Source organism: Periplaneta americana, chromosome 2 (genome assembly GCF_040183065.1).
Source record: "Periplaneta americana isolate PAMFEO1 chromosome 2, P.americana_PAMFEO1_priV1, whole genome shotgun sequence".
NCBI lineage: Eukaryota > Metazoa > Arthropoda > Insecta > Blattodea > Blattidae > Periplaneta > Periplaneta americana.
This window is the reverse complement of record NC_091118.1, coordinates 150,856,083-150,876,341: the sequence shown is the minus strand read 5'-3', so window position 1 is coordinate 150,876,341 and position 20,259 is coordinate 150,856,083. Positions and strand designations below refer to the sequence as shown.

Here is a 20,259-nt window from a genome sequence, read left to right as displayed (position 1 = left end):
ACTCGCTTACCCTACCATCTCATCTTGAGTAATACAGCTTACAGCTGCGAGTGCGTCAGCATGGACCTCACAACAGATCATGAGGAAGAACACAAAAAATAATAGGAGCACAGAAGCGCGAAGTATGCAGATAGTGTTGCTACTACTGTGTGTAGCACATTTGCTGCATCATTCCCGGAGTCCATCTGTCATGCGGTGCTACAAGCTTCACAAGGCTGCCACCGCGATCCCTGCCTCATCATCACCGACTTACTACTAGCTTAACACTCCGCCTTTCTGTATGCATGTGCCGTATTTATCATGGGGAGTACATTGGAGTGGTCAGAAATAAACAAGTCTTAAAACGAAACAAACCCAGATGTGCCGCTGTGACATACAGGTCCTTCTTTCCCTCCTGAAGTTTGCACTAACACTTATTATCTGTTTATTTTATTTGGTATAAAAGTAGCTGTGTAGAGTTCTGACACTTTATATGTGCGCTTTTATGACGTCACAGCGAATGGGGGGAATGTCTCACTACAACTCAGACCAATAATATCAGGTTAAGCACGCACGCTTAGCTTTGTTTTTCTTAAGAGAAATTGAATTGCTGGAATGAGGAAGTAAATTTTAAAAATTATTCTTAAGAGTTTATTCCTTTATGATTATTTTATTAAGTACTGCAAATATTTGCTACTTAAAAATACATAATTCTTTTTTCAATTTTAACAACTAATTTTTCTGGTAATGTGATAGACTGGGGGGTGGGGGGAGTGCTGTTCTACGCATGCGCAGTCTTCCATCCCTATCTGTTATACTCCTCTCTAGCACAAAAACGGTTTCGGAATGCACAGATGAAATATCAGAACTCTGCCCTAATAGACAAAGATATTACCCGAGTTCAAACTGTCGAGTCCTTAAGCACTGTTCATATAAGCTAGGCAAATTTCAAGTCAGGTGACGATGGTTTAATCTTAGCTTTATTTTCAACTGCAGTATAGGCCTATACCACATTCTATTACATACAGTCACGAAGCTCAATACGTAGTAAATATGCATCCAAAGATAGTTGCTAACCATTAGGATCGTTACTATCGCCTCATTACAGACAATGCGAAATAGTACCTGCACAGTCTATTGTTCCTAGTACATACCCTCATAAACTCAAGCTTCGTGACTGTATATACTAGACTGTGCCTATACATACATACTAGCTCAGTGGTAGAGCATAGAGCTATCAAAAAATGATATACTATATTGTGTATTAGCGTTCGAATGCCAAAGCAGTCTTCTTTTAAATTTTCTTGAATAAATCTCTGTTGAGTAAGCCTTATTTTTTCTATATAGCAAATATTTTATATATCTTAAAGAAGTGACTTCCACAGTAAAAAATTCCACATATAGACCTATATGGCCTTACTTGAAAAATAAATTAATAAATAAACAAATAAATCAACATAAAAAGATGAAATAGCCTATGGGATCAGTACTTCGTCCATATACCATTCGTACGTGTGCTATAAATCGTGCAATTCTTTGCGTATTATCGTAATATTGGAAATATTGAATAAGATACTCGCAAAACACCGAAAAAATGACACTCAATTATAATAGATTAAAGGAATCATTAAACAAGAAAGAAAGAGGAACTTGCCAGGAATCGAATCCGAGTCTTTACACGAGGTGTCTCCTAGTGCAACTACTCGATCATTCAGTCACGTACTGTAACATTCAAACCTTTTCTCATGTTCGAACAACGATTTTGGGGAAAATTGTAATGATTCAATTTAATTACAAAGAAACCTTTCACATACTGTATCCTGATTCTTGTCTCTCTGACTTTAATGCTTTCATCAGCAAACGGACGTGTTATATGGTTGCAAGTGTTGTGAACAGGCGCGTTTGACCCTGGGCATGCGCGTTGCTTCTAGCCAAGAAAACTTTTCGTCCATCACTGTAGCTACAAGACAAGCCATTGACGCGCAAGGAATATAGGAAGGTTCTCATGCTCGTACTTTGTTAAATGACTCTTCTGCGAATGTCACTGAACATCGCTTTCCACGCGACTTAGTTCCCACGTCTCATCTCCGTGGCTAAAATATTTTGTCTGGACGTATGTAATATTTAAATTACCAACACTAACAGCGACTGCATCTTTACAATAAAACTAGCCGTTGTTGCTTAAACGCCAATAGCTTATGTTGAGCTGGGCGGCTAAAAAGTTATGCCCTCGATTAACTAAGACGCATGAAAAGGTGTGTAGCAATGATATCTATCCGAAGATATTATGAAAAATGGACAGAAATAGCAACGGGCCGATATACGTGATACATAAAAATGTTTATAATAATAATAATAATAATAATAATAATAATAATATTTATTCCACTGACTCTGTTAAATTGGAAAATATTTAAATAAAATTTATTTCATCATGTACTTTTCGAGTTTCACCCAATTCCTATGTTTATAAACTGCAAATATTTTAAATTTTGTAGTCTATATGCCAGACGTCAAGATCTTGAATATTTTTTTTGTAAAGTCTTAAAAGGTGAAATTGATTGTTAATCCTTCTTAAATAGTATCAGTCTTGGAATTCCTTCAAAAAGATTAATATTCCAATTTTTTTTTATACTAGAAATTCAAAATCTATTTCTCCGATCTGTAGATGCATCAAGATTGCTAATTTGCATGCAAATAATTTAGATCCATTTAATGTATAGCATTTACTTTATTGTTACTCGTATTATATGTCACTTTGTTTTCATAATTTATTATGTATTTTGTTAGTATTTATTTATTTATTTATTTACTCTCGTTATCGTTTACATCCCATTGTTTTTATATTCATTTTAATATTTTATCTTTTTGTATTCTTGTCTATTGTATTGTTTTGTACTGTGCTGAACTTTAATTGGCTTCTGGCTGTTGTACAGCACACAAATATTAATATTAAATAAATAGATAAATAAATAAATACATATAGCCTACATAGTGTTCTGTTCAAGGGCAGGTCTTTCACTGCAAATTCAACATTCTGCAATCTTTCCTATTTTCTGGTTCATTATTATTATTATTATTATTATTATTATTATTATTATTATTATTTACGTTCATTTTAAATTAAAGATTCATTTAAAATATGAACTAATAGGGGAAACTTGAGTTAATTATTCAGTCTGAATGACAGGGGAAATAAGTATAGGACATATCATGTCTACTCAAAATAGTAGCGGAAACATGTAGTATTATTATGGTTTACTCACAGGAAGTGTAGCCTACATATTGCCGTTATCAAGAATCTATACCTATTATTTACTCTAACTTTTGGGGCATGCGGTAGCGTAAGGAACAATCCCACAAAGATCGCAGACTCGATTTCCGATTGGTTCACTGATATTTCAAATTGACCTAACCCTTCCGGTTGCATTATGGCCCTATGTTGATTCAGTCTCTAATAAACATCTTAAAACGCAATAGATTTTACAGGAAGTTGAATCTTCAAGTTCTTCAAATCACTTTAAACACTGTGTCAAGTGCGCAGTTTTAGCGTCGGTCAAGGCGTATTGTGTTCCGAAAAATAGCCCTGGCTCCATTTCCGACAATAGAGTTGTATCATTGTTGCTTAATATACCTTACAACAGCCAGTAAAATTGTCATCAGAAATATTATGTAGTTTGATCATGTTGATCAGACTACATGACTTTGAAATATATTAGTTGAAATGATTTGATAAATTGCTATAAGAAGGAATAGGGATTGGAGAACCATCTTCTATGGAAGATGTTAAAAGAGTGTGATAATCCCAGTGTTTTAAAATTAATTAAAGCTATTTCACTTCAATGGTATCTAGCGGAAAAATTCATCCTCAAAAATGCATTTCTTTCTTGTGGTATTACAAAAGTGTATTGATATCTACATATGTATATGAACAGGGGCGGACGCAAGGGGGGGGGGATTAAGGGGATATATCCCCTCCCGAAATTTTGAGAAAAATACGAAACAAGAAACAGAAATAATATTGATTTTAATTCGTGAATGTACATAGCAATTAGAGGGTTTTCCACGTAAATTCTCTTTGCTAAAATGTTAAATAAATGTATCTTTGCATTGAAAGAAACCCCTATATCTAGGATTTTTCTTGTCTCTGCTTCGCAACTCTGATCCACTGCCCACTGGAGAGTAGCACTGTTCTCTGACACACTACAAGAGATCCAACGCAAGAGGACTAATAATGTAACTCGTTATGAGTGACTTAAGTGGCCAGGATCCGATGGAATAAGCACCATCTTAAATCACAAAGTGATTATTTTTCGTATATCATGATATGCACCTCTGCACATGTATGGACATTGTGCCATTGTCATACATCTCTATGACGCAGTGCATGAGGGTAGGCCACTAGAGGGAATCCAAGAAGTGGAACTTAAACTGAGAGGATTCGATCCGACATCGGGAGGGGAATCCAGTGTGGCTTAGTGGATAAAGCGTCAGCACGTAGAGCTGAAAACCCGGGTTCAAATCCCGGTGCTGGAGAGAATTTTTCTCTGTTCCACTCTTCCATCATCATATGATGACGCAGAATTTCTGCACTGAAATATTATCATATGTACTTTGGTACATCGTAATATAAGCCATAGAGAAACCAAAATTTTTGGTATCTATGATTGTAGCTAGCCATGTTTTTAGCCTGTCACATGGTTTAGAAAGTCTACTACAGTCAGAACAGATGGACCTTAAGACATGCACTGAACTATGTGAGAATCTAGAAAGAGAACTGGAAGATTTTCGTTTAAATTTTCAGCCAGTGAACCTAGAGGCAAAAAGTCTTGCTGAACTTACTGGAATTATGCTGGAAATTCCAAGAACTGCAGGGAAACAAACACAGCATTCTAACTTCAAGACAGAGAATCCTGAAGAGTATTTTAGGCTTTCAATTCTCCTTCCCTTCTTAGACTATTTCATTAGTCAGCTCAAGGACAGGTTTTTAAATCATAAGGGAATCCTAAAGTCCATACAAACTTTGCTGCCTAAAAACATAGTGCGAGCATCAGATGAAGATTTAGAAACTGCTGTTGAGGCTATAGTAAATCAGTGGCCCAATGATGTTGATGCATCACCAGAGTCTTTCTTCAATGAATTGAAGATGTGGAGAAGAAATTTCCTTGATCAGAAAAATCTTCAGCTATTGCTTACTGATTTTATATCATCTTTGAACAGGTGCAATGAAATTATTTTTACCTGCACTCACAAGGCTCTGAAACTTTTCTGCACGTTGCCTGTAACTACAGCAACACCAGAACGGTCGTTCTCAACTTTGCGGTATTTGAAGACTTACTTGAGGAGCACGATGGGAGCAGACAGATTAAGGACTGGCCTTGATGTATATACATAAAAATGTAGAAGTAAATGCTCATGAAGGACTGGATGAAATGTCTAAGAAGTCTCGTCGCCTTCTTCTGTAAATGTCATTCTGTCATTGTTTTTGTATTGCAGTCATTGTAAATATTAAAATTTAAAAATTATGGTTTATTTAACAACGCTCGCAATTGCCGAGGTTATATCAGCATCACTGGTGTGCCAGAATTTTTTCCCGCAGGACTTCTTTTATATGCCAATAAATTTACCGATATGAGGCCTGTCACATTTAAGCACACTTAAATACCATCGAACTGTGCTGGGATAGAACCCGCAACTTCGAGCACAGAAGGCTATACCGACTACGCTACTCAGGCCAACTTGTAAATGTTTGTGACTCCGAAAAAAATTGTGAGTATATAAACTTATTTCTCATTATTCAATTTTTACTATCTCATCAAATCCCTCCCCGAAAAAAAATCCTGCGTCCGCCTCTGTATATGAATATAGAGATCTACCTTTATGCTCCTAATTCGACCTTCATGACGTCTACATAGAAAATTCTAAATTAATTTTTAAAGAAGACGGCAATATTTTAATTTATCGATAATTTATTACTGAGAAACAAATTTCCGTGCTCCATTCGAATATCGTAACTCTTACCATCTCATCTAGAGCGGTGTCCTGAAAAGTTTGTGAAAGAAAGGGCTGAATTAAAAAGGAACTATGTACAAGCGAGTCACACAATATTATGGAAAGTATCTTGAAAGTATGTGAAAAATTTTCACTAAATGGATATGAAAACATAAATAAACTAAAAATAATTATTATTCTTTTACTGAGTCATTCAAACTACAGTATTGATATAGCAGTAGAATTATTATAGGGTAATATCACTAGAGATTTTCAAGACTAGCATTGTTTTATCAATCGATAGGACCAAGAGACGTAGGACAATCTCGCAAAGATTGCACGATCAATTTAAGGTCTTCTAATAAATCTTAAAAGCTTAAGCTTCGATCTGGTAGGAAAGGAGAATATAACGATAAATAAAAAAACAAAAAACAAAACGAAAGTACTCTCTGCAAAATATAAATACAGGACGGAATATGTTCAGTGATAGTAACGTCACAGAGCACATCTTTATGATAAAATGAACAGAATTTTCCCTTGTCATTTTATTTTGAGTAGGATATCGACTTTGTTTCTATAAATAATTGCAACATCACTGTAAATTCAGCAGCACTTGCCAACACCCTTTCCCCGAGGCAGTGAGAAGATAGGCCTATGTAAACCAACACTTCATATTCCACGCTCCGCTCTGAAAAACACTACAACCCACTGTACTTAGGCCTTAAGCTGAAGCACGCATCTAAATTTTGATAATAGAGTTGCCAAACATAGCTACTTTACCTAGCTACTTAAAGTGATTTACTTAACAGAGAGTTTTCTCACCCTACTGGTCCACTAAACGGTTAACACTATGTTGACGTCATTGATGAAAGAGCCAATCAGAGCCATTTACCTCACGTTATTTCAGTAGGTGGATAAATTATTCAGGCCGAAGTACAAGAAAGCTCAGGAAAGAATGTTTCGTTGCTCTCTGGTTGAGGACGTTTAAGGAACACGTGCAACGATCCTTTACGATTCTTTCCGAACTTTTACGAACATAAACATACGTCATCAAATATGTCACTACTGACGTCAACATAGCGTTAACCGTTTAGCGGACGAGTGTGAGAAAAATCTCTTGGAATGTTAAAATGTCCTTAAACAGTAAACGTAACAGAAAGATTATGCAAAATATTTGTTGAAACTGAGAATTCTAATGTAAAGACGTTTATAAAATATGTAGGAGTATTTCTACAAGTGCTTGAAAGGTTATGTAGGCCTAATCAAAAATCATCATGTCAAATATTTATTTCTGGAAAATTTAAGGAACAAAATGTTAGAACACTTTTTCATTCATACTATGGTAAGGATCCGTCCCTTGAAAGGTCAGTCAACACCTTCCACTCTGTATGTTATCGAGATTACACTGTATTGTGTGTGATTTTCAAAAATATGTTACGGTAGCAAATTAACATAGTGGAAATCTGAGTTTTCAGATCCAGTTCACCCAGTCTTTGGTCTCTCAGTAGCCATACATAGACTGCCTAGTTCTGAGGGTAGAGCGACGCTAATTTCAATTACAAATTCTCGAACATGTTACACACACAAGCGTGCAATTACAGGACTGCCACTCCAAAAAACCTTCATGGGGTATATCCAATGGGAAGTGAGAGGGGGGGCTACTTTTTCTGTTCAAGTCACACATAAACACGTGACTACTCACGTGTGCATTATTAGTGTTTTTGAAGGATCGAGGGGTATAGAGGGGAGGGTACTGTACTAAATCTTTCCCTCCCCTTTCTTTCAATCCTTGCTTTTTCCACATGCATTCACCTTAAATGTTATGCATCTTGATTTTGTTGATCCCCACACAGTAAAAGCCCAGTAGTCAGGCAGGATTCATCAATCAGCCGCCCGGCCGGTCGAGTCATTCTACATAATATATCAGACAAGGTGGCACCAACAGCTGTTAAGTGATGTAAAGGCACAATCACCTGATCCATCTCTTAACGAAAGGAAGAACGCCCGATGACGAATGACAAATGCGTTATCAGTTCTCATCATGTAATGCTTATGTTATTTAAGGTCTAGCGTTAACTGGGTGGCCTATGAACCTTTGGATTATAAATTTTAATGTAAACAAGTACGCATTCAGTAGCATGAGGAATTCAGAGCTTTTCGGAACTAAACAATACGAAAATAATTACAAATAAATAAGAGAACTTACTTCTGAGATTAATCAAGGAGTTAGACATGGTTGTCTGCTTCCAAAAATTTTATTTAAATTATACAGGGTGTCAATGGACAACAATACAATATTTTCATTGACAGTAGAGGGATCTTGGACGGGTACTTTGTGATAGGAAATCCATGATCACCGAAGTAAAATATGTATGGCACAATACTTAAAATAATTAAAATTCTGTACTTACAAATCAATAGTCAAGCGAAATAGCGTTACTATTTTGTATTATAAGGATTTAAAGCTTTCTTAATGATCGAGAAAAACCGACCGGTAGTAACTTATCAAAAATTTTTTCATAATATAGTGTTATAATGTACAATATCAGAAACTATTTGTATGATTATACGCCACTGCATTAGTGTCCTAACCGGAATTAATTTGTAACAATTGTTGCTATTCAACTATTTTTCCTAGTAGGAAGTACGAGATAGCTACCAACAATTTATGTAACAGTTGATCGTTTCGTCACACATTAAAACGATTCTAAATATATTTATCGAAAATTAAATGGAAAATGGTTAAACTCCTCCTGATATTGTAAGATGCATCTTATTTATGGACAAGTAAGAAATTTTGCAGCTGGAAGTCGTCAGTTCCAGGAATTTCTTTTAAAACTGTACATTTAATCTAATTTTCCTTTCATTATGTCCCTGTTTAGGGAAATTCAATGTATTCCATCTTAAGTCTCTTGTCTTTAAAATGTAACTGCAGGCTATACTGTAGTTAGTTTGAAGCATTCACAAGTAAAAGCACATGTTGTGTATTACCAAGGCTATCTACTAGAGATAGCCTTGGTATTACAAATAGTATTTAATTATTTTAATCAAAAATTGTAATAAAAACAAGTCAGTAACGAGAATCAAGCTGTAGATATAATACTGTCCACTGTAGATATGAGATGGAACAGATCAGTCATGAAACTGTGACAAAGATAATGGACTGTTTCTGTGTTAGATTGGGACATTGTTTGGCTGTGAATGATTCTCATTTTGAGCATCTGTTGTTAAGTTTAGTGGTAGTGTTTTGTTAGTTTTATGACATGATTTTTTACATACCGGTACTTATCTATCTCAAGTTTGAAGTCCACGAAACAATTTTAATAAATAGTTAAGGGAAATTCCTTCTTATCGTATGCAGAATAATGAAAAAATAACCTATTTTCAAGTAGTCATAAATATAATATTATTTATCAGAGCTCTTTCATTTTTAGTGATGTGTGTAGGCCTATACAAATTACCAGAGAATGGAGAAAGTTACACAACGCAGAACTGCACGCATTGTATTATTCACCTAACATAATTAGGGACATTAAATCCAGACATTTGAGATGAACAGGGCATGTAGCACGTATGGGCGAATCCAGAAATGCATATAGTGTGTTAGTTGGGAGGCCGGAGGGAAAAAGATCCTTGGGGAGGCCGAGACTTAGATGGTAAGGTAATATTAAAATGGATTTGAGGGAGGTGAGATGTGTTGATAGAGACTAGATTAATTTTGCACAGGACAGGGATCGATAGTGGGCTTATGTGAGGGCGGAAATGAACCTCCGGGTTTCTTAAAAGCAATTTGTAAGTAAGTTAGTGTGCATACATCATCATCATCATCAATAGCTATCAGGGTTTAGGCCATTTGGCCTGTTCCGTCTCAGGTGAAAAGCTGGTCTCTCCATCGCTTCTTCGGGCGTCCACGATCTCTGTATTCAAGGGGTCTGTAATTTAATAATCTCCTGGGTAGTCTATCATTTGGCATCCGTAGAACAAGCTCATGCCAGTTACTCCGATACTTGTGTATACATATTAAGCTTTAAAATAAACAAAGAATGGTTATTCTAGAATAAATCTTTCCCCTTAAAATAATTTTTTAATTTGAACATAATTATTTCACAAATTCGCCTATCGTCACTGTCAATTTTTTTTTTTTTTTTTTTTTTTTTTTGACGGTGAAGATTGGTATGAGCCCTATGCCCATAATATCAAAGGTATAGTAATAATTTTGGTACGGTGTGTTTTAATATATATTAGCAGTAAGTGACTAAAATTTCAATTCAATGTGTGCTATGAGTATAATAAGTGAATAGAGTTCACCTAATCACAGGTCTGTAGTGAATTTACAAAAAAAAAAAAATTATGTTTAAATTAAAGAATTATTTTAAGGGAAAAGATTTAATCTGGAATAACCATTCTTTTTGTATTTTAAAGCTTAACGTGTATTGCACGTTTCACTAAAAATATAAGATATCCGATAAATAGTATTATATTTATGACTACTTGAAGATAGACTATTTTTACCATTATTTTGCATGCGATAGGAAGAATCTTAAAGGACACTACACGGGTAAATGGGTAAAATTTCTACACATTCATACGTAAAATTTAATTGAAATTCGGAATATGTAAATGTTAATAGGCCTATAGCGTGTCATTAAAAAAAGTAAAGCTTACTTTCCCCCTGTTGCTATTAGTATAGCTAACTTTTTTGTATGGTTTATCTCCAACAGCTTTTGTATAAAACTTTTTTATAAATTAAAATTTAAGAAGTTACTAGTAATATTACATAGGTACTTATTGTTCACCCTGTAGGTATATAACTAAAAAATATTTATATGGCACATTGAGAAAGATTTAACTTTAGAAGTACGAAAGACCACAGTTTCTTTTTAATTCAATGAAGTAATGTAGTATTAACAAATGGGTTAGAAACGATTGTATAAAAAGGACATCTTAAATGGTTGCAATATGTTTTTAAGAGCTGTGGCAGGCTATAGGCTTAAATTGATAGACAAAGAATGTATAGGCATCCTACAAGCAAAACTCAGCTCAGACTCCTCGCGCCGCGCAAGCTATACACCTCTTACCCCCCCTCCCCCTGCAGTAGGCGGGTTCTTTAATAAGCGGCTATTGTATAGCTATAACGGCTAGGGTTGCGGACATGTGCACTCAATGAGCAGCTGTAACAATAACCAATTAAGTGAATATAACATTACAAGATGTCAACATCGTCTCTTTCTAAGCCACAATCGGTATCTAGCTTCACTGGAACTGTCCTCATAATTAAATTTTAAATATTTAAATTAAATTAAATTAAATTAATATTTAATATAAAACGCTATGTGACTTCCTGACTCTGTAGCAATAATATATGTTCTGTTCAGCACAAGAAGATAATACATGCGCATGCGCATAGTGTCGGTGGTGTGATTGGAGACGGAGAGCATGCTGGGAAAGGGAGCATACGTCATCTGCGCGAGACAGTCACGCCCGCTGGTTTCTGCGCACTGAGTTTTGTTTGTTGGATGCCTATAACAAAGACAAGAGAATTAAATATCTAGATTGAATGCGATTTCAGAGATTACAGATTTTACTAAAAGAGTACGTAACAAAAATGTAAAGGTCAAGAATATAAAAAATAGCAATACCATAGATGTGGACGAAGAAATAATGGGCACCGTAAGAAAATAAAGTTATATTTCCAATTATTTTTCTATGGTCACGACAGGTTATTTGCGTCGATAATAAGTAATCAGAAATCGAGTTCTGAATTTATAAAATGAATTCGTAATGTATAATTTTAGACAAATAAAAAATGACTAGCTGCTATAAGCTAATTCCTATTCGAAATACTTCAGATTAATTTCGTGAGAGCTTAGATTTAAACAGAACGAGTTTCTTGTGCACGACTCCGCTCTGTTTTTCTTTTGTGTTTTGTTTGTTTGTTTATTTTTTCTATTTATAGGCCAAGTGTCATAAATAATCTACAACAAAGTTATATTCAATGGGCAAATTAGGTGCAAAATAAACATCGACGTGTGAACCAGAACGCTGCCCGTAGTGGATTAAGACAAATTCACGCTACAGGAGATCAGTCATTTTTTGTATTTAAGGCTGTACTACAAATATGTAGGAAGGGCAAAGATTACGAAGTTATTTTAACTGAAAAATCTCCAGTTAGATTTTGGTTGTATAAACATTAATCCAGCCTCATTTTGTCTTGATTTATATTCAAATATAGTACAAGCACAAGTTGGCTGAAAGTTAATTTAATTACCTAATCTCATACTAACTTCCCACATAACTGACCATAAGTTGTCAAGATATATAAAAGTAAGAACGTTTATTTAGTTTCTAGAATAAATTGCACAGACAATGTGCAAGAATTTTAATTTCATTTTGGAAGATACTAAATTCGTTCTCAAAACACGCGATGTGCTTTTGTCCAAACCTAGCGTGTTGATTATCTTGTTTTCTAGTTAAATATCCTCGTCATGCAAAACAGATTTTATGATAATTTTAATGCTGAATAATATGTAACAATATTTCTTCATTCAAATTACTGTAATGACATCATATTTGTCCCTGAAGATTTGTTCCGATTAAAACACTATCAATTTCCATTTGCGTTCAAATGAGTAATTGGCTGTCTTCCTTGTTTTGACAGTTACTATGTTATCATCTCTGAAAACAATCACGAGCTTCGAGCCTTTATTAATGTTTTATCACAAGAATACAACAGGCACATTGAGTTAGATCCATCCTTCACGCTTGCGGAACCTATTATAAAATCACTATTGACGATGTCTGATAATGCAAACTTTGCCAGAGCATTTTTCAACCTTGGATTTTTATAGTTGCGTGTTTCGTGTTCTTCCATGTACTCTATGGATAGTTCATTAAAGCGTTTTATATATTCTTCATGGATCATGTCAGGTCTATCTCACGTTGATATCATACACAGTATAGGCAACACAGTTGAATGTTACTTTATTCATAAATTATCTTGTCACAATTGATTCACCTTGCTTTCATTACGAAGACCGATGAAGCCAAATGCAGCATACAAGTCTTCAAGATTATAAATTTTGCTGACATTGCGAAACTTAAACAGTGAGTAAGGATCTCTGCGACAAATCCTGAGGAGCGATATGTATCACAATGTGGATCATTTTTCGTGAAACAACCCATGTTCTCTGACGCATCGTTTAGGAGGTACGAAACATCCAAGAAAAATGCAGATTTTAGTGACATTTAGAATAATTATGAAATGAATTATATAATTATTTCTTTAAGTACCGCTGCCGACAGATTACAGAAGGTATTCAAAGTGTCTACCCTCAACCTGATTAGTATCCATTCATTACAGTCCCAGCAGTGATTGTCGGACTCTGCCGAATATTACAGGTCTGTGTTGAATTTGACTAAAACCAGATAATTGCACAATCAGTTCCTCTCAGGCGTCAACTGGTCTGGGAAACACGACACTCTTCACATTCTCCTAAACAAAATTCTAGGAACGTTAAGTCGGGTGATCGCGCTGGCCACGCGAAAGGTTCTGCTCTTCCTATGCATTGTTTCCAGTAGATGTTGTTCAGATGTGCTCGTACAACCATGATGAAGTGCGGAGGGACGTCATCATGCTGGAACCACATGTCCCTGCTCATCGCGATGAGTATACCCTCTATGAGTAGCGGAAGCTGTTCCGAAGGACTTCAAGCGAACAGCTTCATTCAAACGGGGCAGCAGAATGACAGGTCCCAGCAGATGATCATAAAAAATACCAGCCCTGATGTTTGCTGTAAAACTTTGCTGTTGACAGACCTGAAATGTACGACAGACTCCGACAATCACTGCTATGACGGTGCAATGAATGTAATCAGGTTGAAGGTAGACAATTTGAACATTCTGTAATCTATCCGCAAGGGTACTTGAAATAAATGAATAATTCATTTCACATTTGTAAATATTACTAAAGCCTCTATTTTCTTCTATGTCGCTTAGCTTCTAAATGATTTGTCATGGGGCATTGGATGTTTCACTAAAATTGATCATCACTGCGAGATCTATCACTCCTCAGAATTTGTCGCACAGGTCTTGACTCACTCTATATACAGAATTATTCTGAGGAACTAAACATATGTCCAATTTCCAATGGGTGCGAAGATACAGCTGTTTGAACGTTACGCATAGCAAACCTTCCTTATGACGGGGCGACAAATGACTACTACTATTGACTACGTACAAAGGAATAATAAGTGTACTTACGTCACACAGATCCAATATGTTACCATCGAAGTTATTTTTGTCATTGGCAGCAAATTAAAAGCAAATTTTACTTCCAACCTTCTCGTTCGGAAAGAATGTAATTTCATGTCCCGCAAATCTACAATTCGAAACTCTCAGCTTTACCTCCCTTGAGGAAAAAGCCATGCAAAGAATTACTTTCGCCCTTAATATTAATCACTCTCGATCGGGTTTCAAACCGCATACCTTGGACATATGACTAGATATGAGAACCACTGAGCCAGAGAAAATATAATAAAGTACAAATAAATCAATATTACTTTCCGTAAAATAAGTTTTGGTGGCTAAAAAATATTACAAATAACGATTAAACAAGAGAGCAAAACAGTTGGTGTAAACAAGTACATCGCTTCTGCCTGAATCTCCTATTAGGAATATTTAATATTTTAAATATGCTATATAGATCTTTCAAAATTCTTAAAATAACGACATACAGTAAATGTGTCTTTGTTCGGGGTACAAATGAAGAGAAAGTCTAAAATCTTTAGCGCAACACGAAGATCAACACGTCTTCAATAGATGCTGGACATTCCAAAGAGAATGCGTGCTGTCATCTCTTGAGTTTTGCATTATCTACTTGCAAGTGGATAAGCAACAATTGTGCTCTGATAAGCAACTAGAGTTATTTGCATGCAACAGGATATTAAATAATACAAAACCAAACAAAAAGTAACAAAATACATAACAATAAAAGAAAGACACATTCAAGCAATATTGGGATTATGTTATTCACATGTGAAATTCTGTCTGAAGAAGTTTTCGGTAGACGTTAATTATAATTCTGTAGGCAACACAGTAATGAATGTTTCTGAAATAATTATGTTCGGAGACATGCCATCTTTACAATAATTATACTATTTGAGACTTATACAGGGACATCATTTTATTTTTACTTCAATTTTTATTGTACCTGAGTTTTTGAATGTACTTCACTCACACCCCTTCTACTAATGAAGTTCCAACTCCACACAGAGCCAAGACCGCAGATAGTAAGCAGTACTGAGTTACTGAGTATAGTACGTTCCAGAAATATGTTCGCGTTTTCCAGTGACGAAAGAGCTTTCAATATTGAATCATATTTTCGCACAGGTACTGTCCGTTTGCTTACGTCGCATCCCGATTTCCCCCACCTGCTTCTGCTCGCCCCTCTGTAATAGCTGGGCTGTCTTAGCTCTTTTCTGAAAACATTTATTTCTCTTAGGAATTGGAAGTTTACGTAATATTATACAGCTGTTTAATTTAACGTAAATAAAAGGGCCTCGTTAAGTAATTAACTGTCACGTGATTTCCTCCCTTTCTACAATCCTGCGGCATAACCACTTGGACGGACAGTAGATAGCATGTCTGAGTAATTTTATATTTTCGGGTCGGGCAGAAGTGAAGATTGAATTTACAGTAAGTAGAGTAGGTACAGAATTATTTCAACATGAGTTACTAGTACGAAGGACGAAACTGGCAATTGGAATTAGATGCAATAGTCTATAGTGCGATAATATACACAAAAGAACTGAAGCCTGTATCGAAATGAACGGCCACCATTTTCAAAATTGTGTTTAAATATTCATATTATGATTATTTTTCAATTTAACTTTTTTCTCTATATTGTACGCTAATGTGCTGTAGACAGTATAATATACACCGCATAATGAATACGTTCGCATGGTAACTCACTTCGTGAGTAAAAACACTTATTCTTAATACAGTACTGTACTTTGATTAAAGAAAAACGTAATTTTATCAAACTCAAAATCGCGATATTTCCTAGTTTACGTAAATGGATGAACTACTTTTCTTCCTTCCTATACCTAGTAGAGTGATTTGTGTTTTACGCCAGTATCATCGAACTCCAGTCTTGGAGGGGGGAGCAAGCGGTGTTTCCGGTTCTCTAAAGGTATAGACAGGTTAATATTTAAAATGTAAGTAAAAATAAAATGATGTCCCTGTACTTCTGAAATAAGAAACATCAGTTTACGCATTTCATTGATCTGTTTCAACTTCAAGTCTCTAAACCTAATCGCTTCACCTCTTCTTTGAGCATCCCTCTTGGCTGTTTGCCAATTATAAATTGTGTATATAATATACTGTCGTAGCTCATTCTGGTTGTGTTGTTTCGCTAAGTGTTCATTTCAACTGAAATGATCTTAATTTTGTGTCATTTTCTTTGTACTTATTTTTTTGGTTATGTAGAGTATAACCTACAAGAATTTTGAACAATTTTAACTTAATTGCCTCAATGTGTTATTACTGAATTATTGTTCATATTGTAGTCCACGTGACAATACCACGGCACTATAAAATTTTTTTAAGTTTTTTTTTTTTTTTTTTTTTTTTGTATATTACTGGAAACATTTACTTCATTTTACCTATGACGTAATGATTGTTTATAGTTATGCAAAATTTATCTAAATAGTTGACTCCATAACATGCATAAATAAAGGAAGCTTATTTTATAAAAAAAAAAAAGCTTTTTTTATATACAACCTTTTCGAGTCAACTTAAACAACATCTACTTTACAATTCAGGAGAAACAGCTAATTCATACAGATGATACATACAACTACTAAACACAATTCTTAAAGGAATACAGACTTCACGAAATATTTATTTTGAAATCACTATCACTAATATTTGAGTATTTTTTTTTCTTTCAAGTTTAACTAGACGTTGACATTCCTTGTGATCCATTAGCTGTAAAAATTTGTCCGTTTTCGATGTAATCAGTAAGGACTAAATTATGACCTTCCATTCATTTCAAGTAACTGACATATAGGAAGACTGACAGGCCATGTATTTTAGGAAATCACAGTAGTCTTCATAGTCTTTTGTAGTAAATTTTCTTGTCCATATGGTAATAACCTATACTGCATTGTACTGTAATGTACTGTACTACATTATGTTACGCCCCGATACATACTAACGTAGGTACTGGATGTAGACAATAGTGGTAATGTATTAATACTGGAATGATATATAGATGCAAGTCATGTACGTTCCATATCTCTCTTAACACCCTATTCATGTCTTCTATTGTAACGGAGGGAGTAACTTTTCTGTACCAGTATTTCTTTTTCTCTTCATGTGATCCATTATTTTGTTTCTCCTCAATAGATACTGTACGAACCATCGAATATATTGCGTATTACGTTATATTTAACTGGAAATAATAATATTATGTTAATTCTACTTCTGCTATGACCCTATGAAAAATATTCTGAGTGTATCCACTTCAAATCTGGGTGCATGAGGTAGCGTAGTGTTAGGAATACAGGCCTATTACGCTACAAATATGAAGGTCGTAAGTTCGATTCCTGGTGGAATCATGGATTTTTTTCAGTTGAAGACCTGAATTAAACTTCTCAAGTCCATTCAAATAAATTGTTCAGGACAGCAAGAAAACTATATAGGCTTAAAATATGAGAGTATTGATATAAATTCGAAAAGTAATGACAACATAATAGTTACTGTTTCACACAAAATTTAGGTTACTTTTGACATTACATATTTCAAATATATAGTCTCCTGTCATGTCAACAATACGTTGTCAAATTCTTGGAAGACGGCGGACCTCATCTGCAGCAGCATTTCTGGATATCTCTCTCACAGACCAATATAAAGCTCTTCGGACATCGATTCTTGATTGAAAGCGAATGACTTGCTTTCACCCAACTTGCAATAGTTCAGTATGATATTACTTCTCTCCCACAGGCTTCTTGCAATGCCCTAAAGCACTGAGTTGCATGTTTTTCTCTTGCAACTTGGATTTTTATGAAGCATCTTTGTTCATACTTTCAGGGCTGTATTGTTTACTACAAATCAGAAACAGCCACTGTATTCACAAAATATGGCTACTACAAGACTTTAAATATTGCAAATTTATTAAATAATCGCTGCTCTATTACGTAGTACAAGATTTCATTTGTCACCGCTAGGAGCACTGATTTACAGCATTGTTGCCATTAGTTATCGAATGTCCTAGTACATGTAAAAAAAAAAAACAGGCTTAGAGTCGAACTTGAGGTATTCTTTTTACTGGATGGTAACCTATGTATTTACACAACATAGGTCTATGTCAGGTAAAGAGTCAAATTAAGTGAAGTTAAAATATAATGCAATTATCGTTACTGTGGACACAATTTTCGGGGTAGCGGCTAAAAAACTACTGCGTGACTGATTTTCTCTCGGAATTTATGCTTTCTCTATCATTCTCATGCAATCACTACTTCGTGAACATAATAACAAACCAACAACAGAAGTATTTTTTTATATTTAAAATCATCGCCGACAGGATTAACTAATAGTTTATGCACCGACACAATTTTCTTACAAGTAAGTATAGATTTACTGCATTTAAATGTTTTCCAGCCATATTAATTTATTATTATTATTATTATTATTATTATTATTATTATTATTATTATTATTAGTCTTACGTAGTTCTATGTCGATTCAGTAATGACTAATGACAAAGGTTAAATAAATTTACAACTTAAAACAATCGCTGAAAGAACGAAATAGTGTGTGTAATTAGGCTTATGTTTGGTTTACATATAAGTAAATTTCCTCAATAAATACTTATATTTCCTTTAGATTTTCATTTCACAAATTGACACCCACGATACAGTACTAATAAAGAACATTGAATAACATTATTCTGTAATTTAAAATCATCTCTGAATGAAGCTATCGGCGTAGTTCAGTCGGCTAAAGCGCTTGTCTACAGATCTGGAATTGCATTGGGCTCGAGCTCGATTCCCATTTGGTCTGATTACGTCGTTGGGTTTTTCCGAGGTTTTTTCCTACTGCAAGGCGAATGTCAGGTAGTTCATGGCGAATCCTAGGTCTCATCTCGCCAAATACTATCTCGTTATCATCAATACCATCGACGCTAAGTAACCTAGTATAGTTGATACAATGTCGTTAAATAACCAACTTTAAAAAATCTCTGAATGAAGGAAATTGGTATATGTTTTCCTTGCGAATACATAGGCTACATGTTTTCTCGTAATGTTTTTATTTTTCTTGCATGTTCGTTACACAATAATTATTCCATTCACACAATATTCTAGAAATTAAACTTTATTATCTTCAACTTTGTACAGAGAAGAGCCCCGAAGGCCAGCACCGCACATCGAGTGGACTTATTGTACCTTACCACTCCTTTACATACACTTTAACTGTGAATTTTTGACTGTATAAATACTAACTTTAGTTTATTTGTCTTAACTTGTAGTTAAATTTCTGCAATGCTCGGGAAAAGTGACATAAGTTAAGTCAGTTTCCACAAACCTTTTTTGATAATTTATTGACAACTTACGGAACATCTACTCGCTTGGAAAAAAAATACATAAGTATTTCTCCCATTATAATAATAATTCATACAGAAAAAAATCAAATCGACATAAACCAGTGTAAGTTGTCAATAAATTATCAAAAAAGGTTTGTGGAAACTGACTTATGTCACTTTTCCCAAGCACTGCAGATTTAACTGACGAATCTTGTCAAGTTAATCATATTAACTGAAGTTTACAGAAAATATTTCTGATTCTCGGTTGTCCACGGTTTCTCCAGCCAATTCTTGGATCCCACAGTGTCGCCGTGTGTGCCCATCTGGTAAGATGCATTCTTACCACGTGTCCTCCCCAACGCAATTTCATCCTCTTAGCTAGTGTGACCACGTCCTCTATGCCGCTTCTTCGCCGTACTTCTTCCTTTCTGACTCTGTCCTTCAGACTTATTCTGAGTATTTTCCTTTCTATTCTTCTTTGACATCTTCCTAATTTCTATGTCTGTTTCTTGGTGAGTGACCAGGATTGCGCCCCATACAGAAGTACAGGTGCAATGCAGCTTTTGAAGATCTGCCTCTTGTTCTGCAATTTCTGGCTCTTGTCCATTAGGATGGACAGGCTCCAAAACTTGTTCCATGCTGATGCTATTCTCTATCGATTTCTTTATCCATGCTGTTCTGAAATGATATGGTCTGGCCAAGGTAAA

General features: G+C 35.0%; 1 protein-coding gene across 1 annotated transcript in view; it reads left to right on the top strand.

Annotated features, from left to right (window-relative positions):
• pb (homeobox proposcipedia) overlaps positions 1 to 20,259 on the top strand; it is a 379,624-nt gene that overhangs the window by 196,264 nt on the left and 163,101 nt on the right. The gene's annotated exons all lie outside the window — the stretch shown is intronic.